The sequence below is a fragment of the Neofelis nebulosa genome, chromosome 10, assembly GCF_028018385.1.
Source record: "Neofelis nebulosa isolate mNeoNeb1 chromosome 10, mNeoNeb1.pri, whole genome shotgun sequence".
Taxonomy (NCBI): Eukaryota; Metazoa; Chordata; class Mammalia; order Carnivora; family Felidae; genus Neofelis; species Neofelis nebulosa.
Window position 1 is genome coordinate 99247002 of NC_080791.1, and position 8948 is coordinate 99255949.

The 8948-nt window shown below is 37.7% G+C and overlaps 1 protein-coding gene across 4 annotated transcripts in view; it reads left to right on the plus strand.

The window, feature by feature from the left end:
* CSTPP1 (centriolar satellite-associated tubulin polyglutamylase complex regulator 1) overlaps nt 1–8948 on the plus strand; it is a 198673-nt gene that overhangs the window by 121191 nt on the left and 68534 nt on the right. The gene's annotated exons all lie outside the window — the stretch shown is intronic.

Here is an 8948-nt window from a genome sequence, read left to right on the forward strand (position 1 = left end):
AACTTTAGTCTGATTAGTTCAGCTTTATAATAAGGTAGTGTACACAGCTCAACTTTGCCTTTTTCTAGATTATTTTGGTCATTAGAGGTCCCTTGCATTTCTATATAACTTTTAGAATAAACTTGTCAATTTCTACAAAAAAAAAAAAAGAAAAGTAAATAAAGCCTGACAAGAATTTGATTGAGATTTGAAGACTGTGTAGATCAATTCGGGGTGAATTGTCAACTTCACAGTATTGAATCTTCCAATCCATGGACATAGTACATTTTCCCTTAGATCTTACATTTCTTTCAGCAATGCATTACAGCATTTAATATACAGATCTTACACATTTTATTAAAGTTATTCCTAAATATTTTGTTTTGTTCTCCCATTATAAATAGTATTTTTTTGAGTTTATTTATTTATTTTGAGAAAGCAAGAGAGCACCAGTGACAGGAGGGGCAGAGAGAGAGGGAGAGAGAGAATCCCAAGCAGATTTCACACTGTCAGTACAGAGCCTGATGCAGAGCTTGAACTCACAAACTGTGAGATCATGACCTGAGCTGAAATCAAGAGTCGGACGCTTAATCGACTGAGCCACCCAGATGCCCCAACAGTATTATTTTTTAAAGTTATTTTCTTTACCAGTTTTCCATTTTAAGAATATAGAAATATAGGGGCACCTGGGTGGCTCAGTCAGTTAAGCATCTGACTCTTGATCTCAGCCAAGGTCTTGAGCTCAGGGTCATGAGTTCAAGCCCCGCACTGGGCTCTGTGCTGAACATGAAGCCTACTTAAAAAAAAAAAAAAAATTACATATATATAATTGCCTTTTGTACATATATCCTGTGACTTTGGTAAATTCACTTATTAGTTCTCATAGTTTCTTTGTAGATTTCTTAGAATTTTCTGCAGCAAAATCATGTCACATGCAAATAGAGGCAGTTTTGCTTCTTCCTTTACCATCTTGGTAAGGGTCTTTCTTTTTTCTTTCTTTATTGCACAGTGTAGGATCTCATTACAATATTAAATAGAAGTGGTAAGAGCAGATAACATTGATTTGGCCAGAAAGTTTTCAGTCTTTAGAATTAAATATGAGGTTTTTCATGGATGCCCTTTAGTAGGTTGAGGAAATTTACTTTTATTGTTAGTTTGGTGAGAATTTTTATTATGAATGGGTATTCAATCTTTTATTTTTCTGAATGTATTGAGTGACATATGATTTTTCCCCTTTCTGATGTTCATGTGGATAAATCCACCTTAGTCGTGATTTATTATCATTTTCATATATCATTGGATTTCTTTAACATTTTATTAATTACTTTCGCATCTATCCAATGAGGTATTTTAGGCTACGGTTTTCTTTTCTTGTAATATCCTTGTCTGTTCTGAGTGTCAGGATTATTCTGACATTAAATCATTAATCATAAAAACATTGTGATTAAACTCATAAAATGCGTTTGGAAGTATTTCCTCCTATCTTTTCTGAAAGGGTTTATATAAGATTGGTAATTTTTTTTAAGTGTCTCTTTTTCTAAGAAGACTTGAACTTTTAAGTTAGGTTCAATCTGCTTCTTGTAAGCTCTTTTCCTAACATTTCTCATACATATAATTATTTGCTTAAATTCTACTTTTCTTGGGGCACCTGGGTGGCTAAGTCAGTTAAGCATCTGACTTTGGCTCACGTCATGATCTCGCAGTTCGTGAGTTTGAGTTCTGCATCAGGCTCTCTGCTGTCAGCAAAGACCCCACTTTGGATCCTCTGTCCCCCTTTCTCTGTCCCTCCCCAGCTTGTGCTTGCTCTCTCTCTCAAAAATAAATAAAACATTAAAAAAATTCTGCCTTTCTTATTAGACCATAAGTTCCAGGAAAGCATTTATCTATCTTGCTTACTCTATGTTCCTAGCATCTAGCCAAGTGCCTGGTTCACGGTATATATAAATGAATACTTACTGAATTGCATTAAATTAAAGGGAAAGTAAGAGACTAGGAAAACTGAGAATTGTGGCAAAATACTGAAGACAATATAAAAAGTTTTCCTTTTAATTTTTTTATTTTAATTTTTTATTTGAGCATAATGGATGCACAATGTTACATTAGTTTCAGGTGTACAACAGAGTAACTCAACATCTCTGTACGTTTTGCTGTGCACACCACAAGTAGTTACCATCTGTCACCATACAAGTATTATAATATAAGTGATTATATTTTATGATGTACCTTTTATTCCTATGATGTATTCATTCCATAACTGGAAGCCTATAATTCCTACTCCCCTTCACCCATTTTTCCCATATCCATACCTTCCTCCCCTCTGGCAGCCATCAATTTATTTTCTGTATTTATAGATCTGATTATGCCTTTTGTTTGTGTATTAATTTTTTTTTTAGATTATACATATGAGTGAAATTACATGGTATTTGTCTTTCTCAGTCTGACTTACTTCACTTAACATAATGCCCTCTAGGTCCATCTATGTTGTCACAAAAGTCAAGACCCCATCCTTTTTTATGGTTATATAATATTCCATCATATATATATATATATATATATATATATATATATGTATATATGTATATATATTTGGTACACATATATGCACACACACACATATATATCACATCTTCTTTATCCATGCATTTATTGATAGACACGAGTTGGCACATCTTGGCTATTATAAATAATGCTGCAATAAACATAGGGGTGCATATATAAAAGTCTTCCTTATTAAAAAAATTACATTGCAGCAAAAAGAACAATGAACCCTAGATGGATGGTATTGTATTAATAAATGAAAGAAAAGAAAAGAAAATTCACCTCCTATTTTCATTTATTCTTCTCAGTTAAAGAGGGTGCTCTTTGGACTGGAAAAGATAAAATGAACAGTAGTTCCAGGGAATAAAATCAAACATAACTGAGATTATAAGAGATCACCTAACTGCTTTAAATGAACTTAAGTTTCTGGATCTAGTTTATATTCCAAGGTACCGAGGCCTAGTAGATAAGCTGACTGAACCACTGCCGGCAGTGTTTAGAAAGTGGAAATTGTGAGGGTACCTGGGTGGCTCAGTCAGTTGAACATCTGACTCTTAATTTTGGCTCAGGTCATGATCTCATGGTTAATGGGAGCAAGCCCTGTGTCGGGCTCTGTGCTGACAGGATGGAGCCTGCTTGGGATTCTCTCTCCCTTTCTCTCTGCCCCTCCCTCCCTCATGCTTTCTCTCTCTCTCAAAATAAGTAAACTTGAAAGAAAGAAAGAAAGAAAGAAAGAAAGAAAGAAAGAAAGAAAGAAAGAGGAAATTGTGCCCATCATGGGGAGGGAAGGGGAGAGAAGTTCCAAATGTAGAGGCAGGGACCCAATATTCAGAAGGTCATTTCAGCAGACTGAAGCCTGGTGACCTTGACATCTATCTTGGGTGATATTCTTCAACTATTTATTAAAAAGAATCAATATCTATACCTATTCAGAAAAGGAAGTTGTGTTAACTGTAAGTCTATCAGAGTTTATTGAAGAAGAAGTTAGGGGGGAGGATGTGGGGACGGAGGGGAGAAGAGAAGAGGGAAAAGGAAAGCAAGAGAGCCCATGCTTGGTGGGTAAGAAGACCTGGTTTCAACCCCAGCTCTTTCACCTCTTAGTAAAATGACATTGGGCAAGTTACTGAATCTCTATAAGCCACATTTCCCAATTGGTGAAATAGAAATAATAAGAGAACAACCTATTTCATAGGGTAGTCCTGAGGTTTAAATCAAATAATATGTCTAAAATGGTTATTTATTTCTCAAAATCAGTGATAACTGTGAAGTGACAGGAGCGATGGTACATGATGTTAATGGCAGTAACATTGAAGGAGGAGGGAATGACACAGCCAGTGCAAACTTCTTCCCTTTGTGAAGGGATTACAAGACTGGTAAATCCGGAGAAAACTATACTTAGCATGGCTATATTCATTATATTTGTTTAGTTTAGTTGAATCTTAGCAGGACCTTGGCACTCTCTCCATGATATCCTTATGAATAAGCAGAAGGAATAGAGGATGGGTAATAAATAAGTGGTTGAAAATCATACCAAAAATGTGCTAATTAATGGGTTCAGATCATGCTAAAGGGACATCTCCAGAAGTAGAATTCTTGGCTCTGTCCTTAGCCATTCTTTTTCTTTCTTAATCCATTATTTGAATGAGAGCATTGATGGCAAGCTAATCAGAGTTGGGAGGGATAGCTAAGAAGCTGCCTAAAAGAAACAGGATCTGAAAAGAAATAGTATAATATAGTGGAGCAAATATGGACGTAGTATCATGGGTCTGCAACCACTAGCTGTGTGGCCTTGAGTAAGTTAAGTAACCACCTGAGCCTTTGTTTCCTCATAATACCACTCATCTCCTGGTAGTTGTGAGAATAAAATGTGTGTGTGTGTGTGTGTGTGTGTGTGTGTGTGTATGTATTAGTTATCTATTGCTATGTGATATATTTACCCCAAACCTTAGAGGCTTAAAACAATAAACATTTATTATTTCACACAGTTTCTAAGCATCAGGAATGCAGAATCAACTTGCTTGGATGGTTCTCCCTCGTAAGACTGAGATCAAGATTTAGGTTGGGGCTGCAGCCGTCTGAAGGCTTGCTCACTTATATCACTGTTGGCAGGAGGCCTCAGCAGTTCACATATTCCTCATGATTATGGCAGTGACTTCCCCAGAAAAAGTGATCTCAGAGAGAGCAAGCAGGATGCCACAGTGCCTTTTATGAACTAGTCTCTGAAGTCACACACTGTCACTTTCATTCTATTCTATTCATTAGAAATGAATCAGTAAGTTTAGCCCATACTCAAGGGGAAAAGAATTGGGATCCACCTTCAAAAGATTTTGTAGATGTATCTGAAAACCACCACAATATAAAAAGCACTCTATATAGTGCTTAACTCTTAGTAGGTACCCCATATATGGCACCTATTATTATACTATTATTGGTATACACCTAATACATGTGCTCTTTAAAGCCATTGTGGGCAGGACAAGAAAATCTCATGATTCTTCAGATTCCTGGCAAATACAGAGAAAGAAGCACCATGTATCACTATATTCATTACATCTGTTTTATAAGCTAACATGAATGGACTATGTTGCGTGAAGAACAGTACTGATAAAAATACATTTTAGTAACACTTAATAGGTGTACCTAAAATGTCTTGTCATCCTGCAAATACCAGTGACATGAATAATTTGAATGACAGTTCACCCCAAAATTGATTTTGTTAGTTTTATTAAGAATTTTATACTTATACTTAAATATAGGTATGGCTCATCTGAGAATTCATTGAATTTTAATTGTGTACTATACCAACTTGTCTGTCTGAGGGTTCTGGTCTCCTTTCCACTTAAAAATGGGCCACAGCTGGGGCGCCTGGGTAGCTCAGTTGGTTAAGCGTCCAATTTCCGCTATGCTCATGATCTCACAGTTCGTGAGTTTGAGCCCCACATCGGGCTCAGTGCTGACAGCTCAGAGCCTGGAGCCTACTTCAGATTCTGTGTCTCCCTCTTGCTCTCTGCCCCTCCCCCACTCACACTCTGTGTGTGTGTGTGTGTGTGTGTGTGTGTGTGTGTGTGTCAAAAATAAATAAACATAAAAAAAAACAAAAAATGGGCCACAGCTAAGACTGACAGAGAGGCCCCAGTCTACAGCAAAGATAAGACTTGTTAGTTCACACACCTTCCCTGAGGGCAAGAAGCAATTTGGGGGAGAAATAAACCAACAAACAAAAAAAGTATTTTATCAACAAAGGGCTCAATTAAGCAGGGGCATTAGTGTTGACAGTAAAAATGTAGAAGCCAGAATTAATATGGCTAAATCACTGGGTAATCTAGATTTCCTCTGTTTACGTATACATTTGTATCTATATGGGTACAGAATGTCCGTCAGTAGCCTTAAGGATTGTCTGATGTTCACTGTGAACAAAAACGTGAGAACTCTGTAACTTCAGGTAGACAGAGCAATTACTGGGTCATTTTGATAAGATACGATCATTAAAGTGAAGATATTTTCACACCTTAAGCCGATTAATTTTCTAGTCTTTTGATTTGCATTAAACATTAGACAGATCCCCAGGCTAGTGTCTGACGTGGTTGAACTCTTTAATATCTTAACAACATAGCGGTCAAACTACTAAGGTGTTCAAAATATAGTCACTAATTTGAAAGTAAGTAAAAATGGACCCTGAAGAGCTAGTGTTTACAGGGTTTACATGTGTCTTAGTAGGCAGGGCAGGAAGTCTCTTAAGCGTTTCCCAGGGAACCTCTTATAAATGCATAATCTTCAAATACTGATAGGTCATCAACTGCAGATAAAAAGTAGTGAGAGTAGTCTAAAGTGTTGCTAGCCTTAGCCACTCAATTAAGTTCCTAGAACCGATTTCAGACATGGAGGGTGGGGGCTTCCCACACAACACCAGCAAGGTGTCCAAGAATTCATCTTAATTCACCTAAATTCTGACACTATCAACCTGGAAATAGCATCAGATTCCACAGAGTAAGGGTTCTGGCCTACAAGACTGCCCCTCACCTCCTTACTTCAGATGCCAGTCACAAGCCCAGGCTGTTAACCTGTACTTTTGACCAATTAACTATATATATCAGAGGTTCCCAGTACTTCCTCCTCAGGTTTGAGAGTAACTTGCTAGGGCAGCTCACAGAACTCAGAGAAACATTCTACTTACTGGATTACCAGTTTATTCTGAAAGGATTTAACTCAGAAGCAGATAAAAGAGACGCATAAGGCAAGGTATGGGGAAAGGGCGCTGGGCTTGCCTGCACTCTCCAGTTGCACCGCTCTCCCCGAAGCTCCCCATATTCCCCAACCCAGAAGCTCTCAGAACCCCATCCTTTTGTGTTTTTATGAAGGCTTTATTACATAGGTGTGGTTGATCAAATCATTGGCTTCTGGAGGTGGAGCTCAATCTCCAGCCCATCTCTCCTCCCTGGCAGTAGGGGGATGGGGCTGAAAGTTCCAACCCTCTAATCCCAAGGTTGGTTCTGGCAGCCACATCCTTAGGTGCTTTCAAAAGTCACTCATTCACATAACAAAAGACACCTTGATCACTCTGAACACTTAGGAAATTCCAAGTGTTTTGGGAGCTGTGAACCAGGAACTGTGCATGAAGACCAAATACATACGAGATATATATTGTGGTCATCCCAATGACCAAATATATATATTTTATAAATCACATTATCACAGCCACACACTGACAGTTGTGATAAGTGTTATCAGAAAAGAGAGTCACTAGAGACCCAAGCGGTGAAGAGAAAGTCCAAATTAAAAACGGTATTTGATCCACAGAAGCACAGTGTTGGGTGTTTGCACAGTGCAAGCACTGGGTGTTATATGGAAACCGATTTGACAATAAATTTCATACTAAAAAAATAAAAAAATAAAAAATAAATAAAAATGGTATTTGAGGTCAGTTACCATGTAGCAGTCAAACAAATGATTTTATGAATCTTTTTTCTCCTTGAGGATATCTTTCTATTATGTTCCAGGACAATAAGCCATATTTATAATGTTGAGTCAGAATTAATAAGCAAAGGGTAACTATGTTTACTATTATTTTTTAGTAAGACAAGGAAGTTTGCGATGCAGTTTAGAGATACTCCTATCCACTGTGCTTAAAACTGGGGGAAAAAAATTGACATTTGAGTAAGCTTTTTACTTATTATCTTACATAGAATGCTGTAGAATGCACATAGAAGGGGTCACTAGCGGCCCCTGGAAGTACTGTGTACTGATCAGCATCAGGAGGGTTGCACGTCCTATTCCATGAATAATAAAATAATTATAACAGGCATTATTTAAATGTGTCAGGAACTGTGTTAAATCTTTTCATGCATTATAGTATTGAATCTTCTCAGCCACCGTTTGAGAAAATATTACCATCTCTGGTTTAAAGACTAGGGAGTTGAAGCATAGCAGATAAGTAATTTGCCCAACATTAAATAAGTGGTAGATCCCGGAAGCAATATGAGGTCTGAGTACCTCCATCCCGGTTTACTCTCTCAGTCTAAGTGTTTATGGTGATGAGAGATACCCTTTCTGAGGAAGAATGATATGATACCTTCTAACTTATTTTCAAAGAATTAGTGAGGATCCTCTCTTTTATTTCTTACTTATTTACATGACCCTTTCTCATGCTGTGGTAAACTCAATAATGGCACCCAAAGATACCCAGGTCCTAATGCCTGGAGCCTGTGAATGTCATTTTATTTGGCAAGAAGAACTTTGCAGATAGGATTAAGTTAAGGATCTTGAGTTGGGGGAGATTATCCTGGATAATATAATCACTTGTAAGTGGCAGACAAGGTTTGATGACAGGAGAGGAAAAAAGTAGTGTGAAAGCCAAAACCAGTGGGAGGAAAGGGCCACAAGCCAAGGAATAAGGACAGCCTCTAGAAGACTGAAAAGCCAAGGAAACAGTCTCCCCTAGAGAAGAAGGAACCAGCCCTGCAGACACGCTGATGTTAGCCCTGTAAGACACATGGTGGACTAATGGCCTCCAGATCTGTTAAGAAAATAAATTTCAGTTGTTTCAAGCCACTAAGTTTGTGCTACTTTATTACAGCAACCATAGAAATCTAATATACACCCTATATTACTGGCTTCATGGCTAATTTGCTTCCTACTTCGTCCTTGTGTTTTTCCTGTACTTTGTAATTATTTTATTACTAGCTTGAATTCAGCTATAAAGTGTGTGAATAACAGATATGTGAAAGCACTGTTTCAGATCAAGTTGAAGGAAGAGTGTACAGAATTTAGCTAAGCTGCTCCATGGTATTGCTGCCTCAGCATCCAATTTGTTTGGCCTGCAGGGACCTTAAACTGACACTAGTCCCCTTGTGCAATCCAATGCTCTGGATAACAGCTGGAAGAGCCACAAGCAATTGAGTTCCTGATGTGACTTCCCTAACAACCCTTGTGAT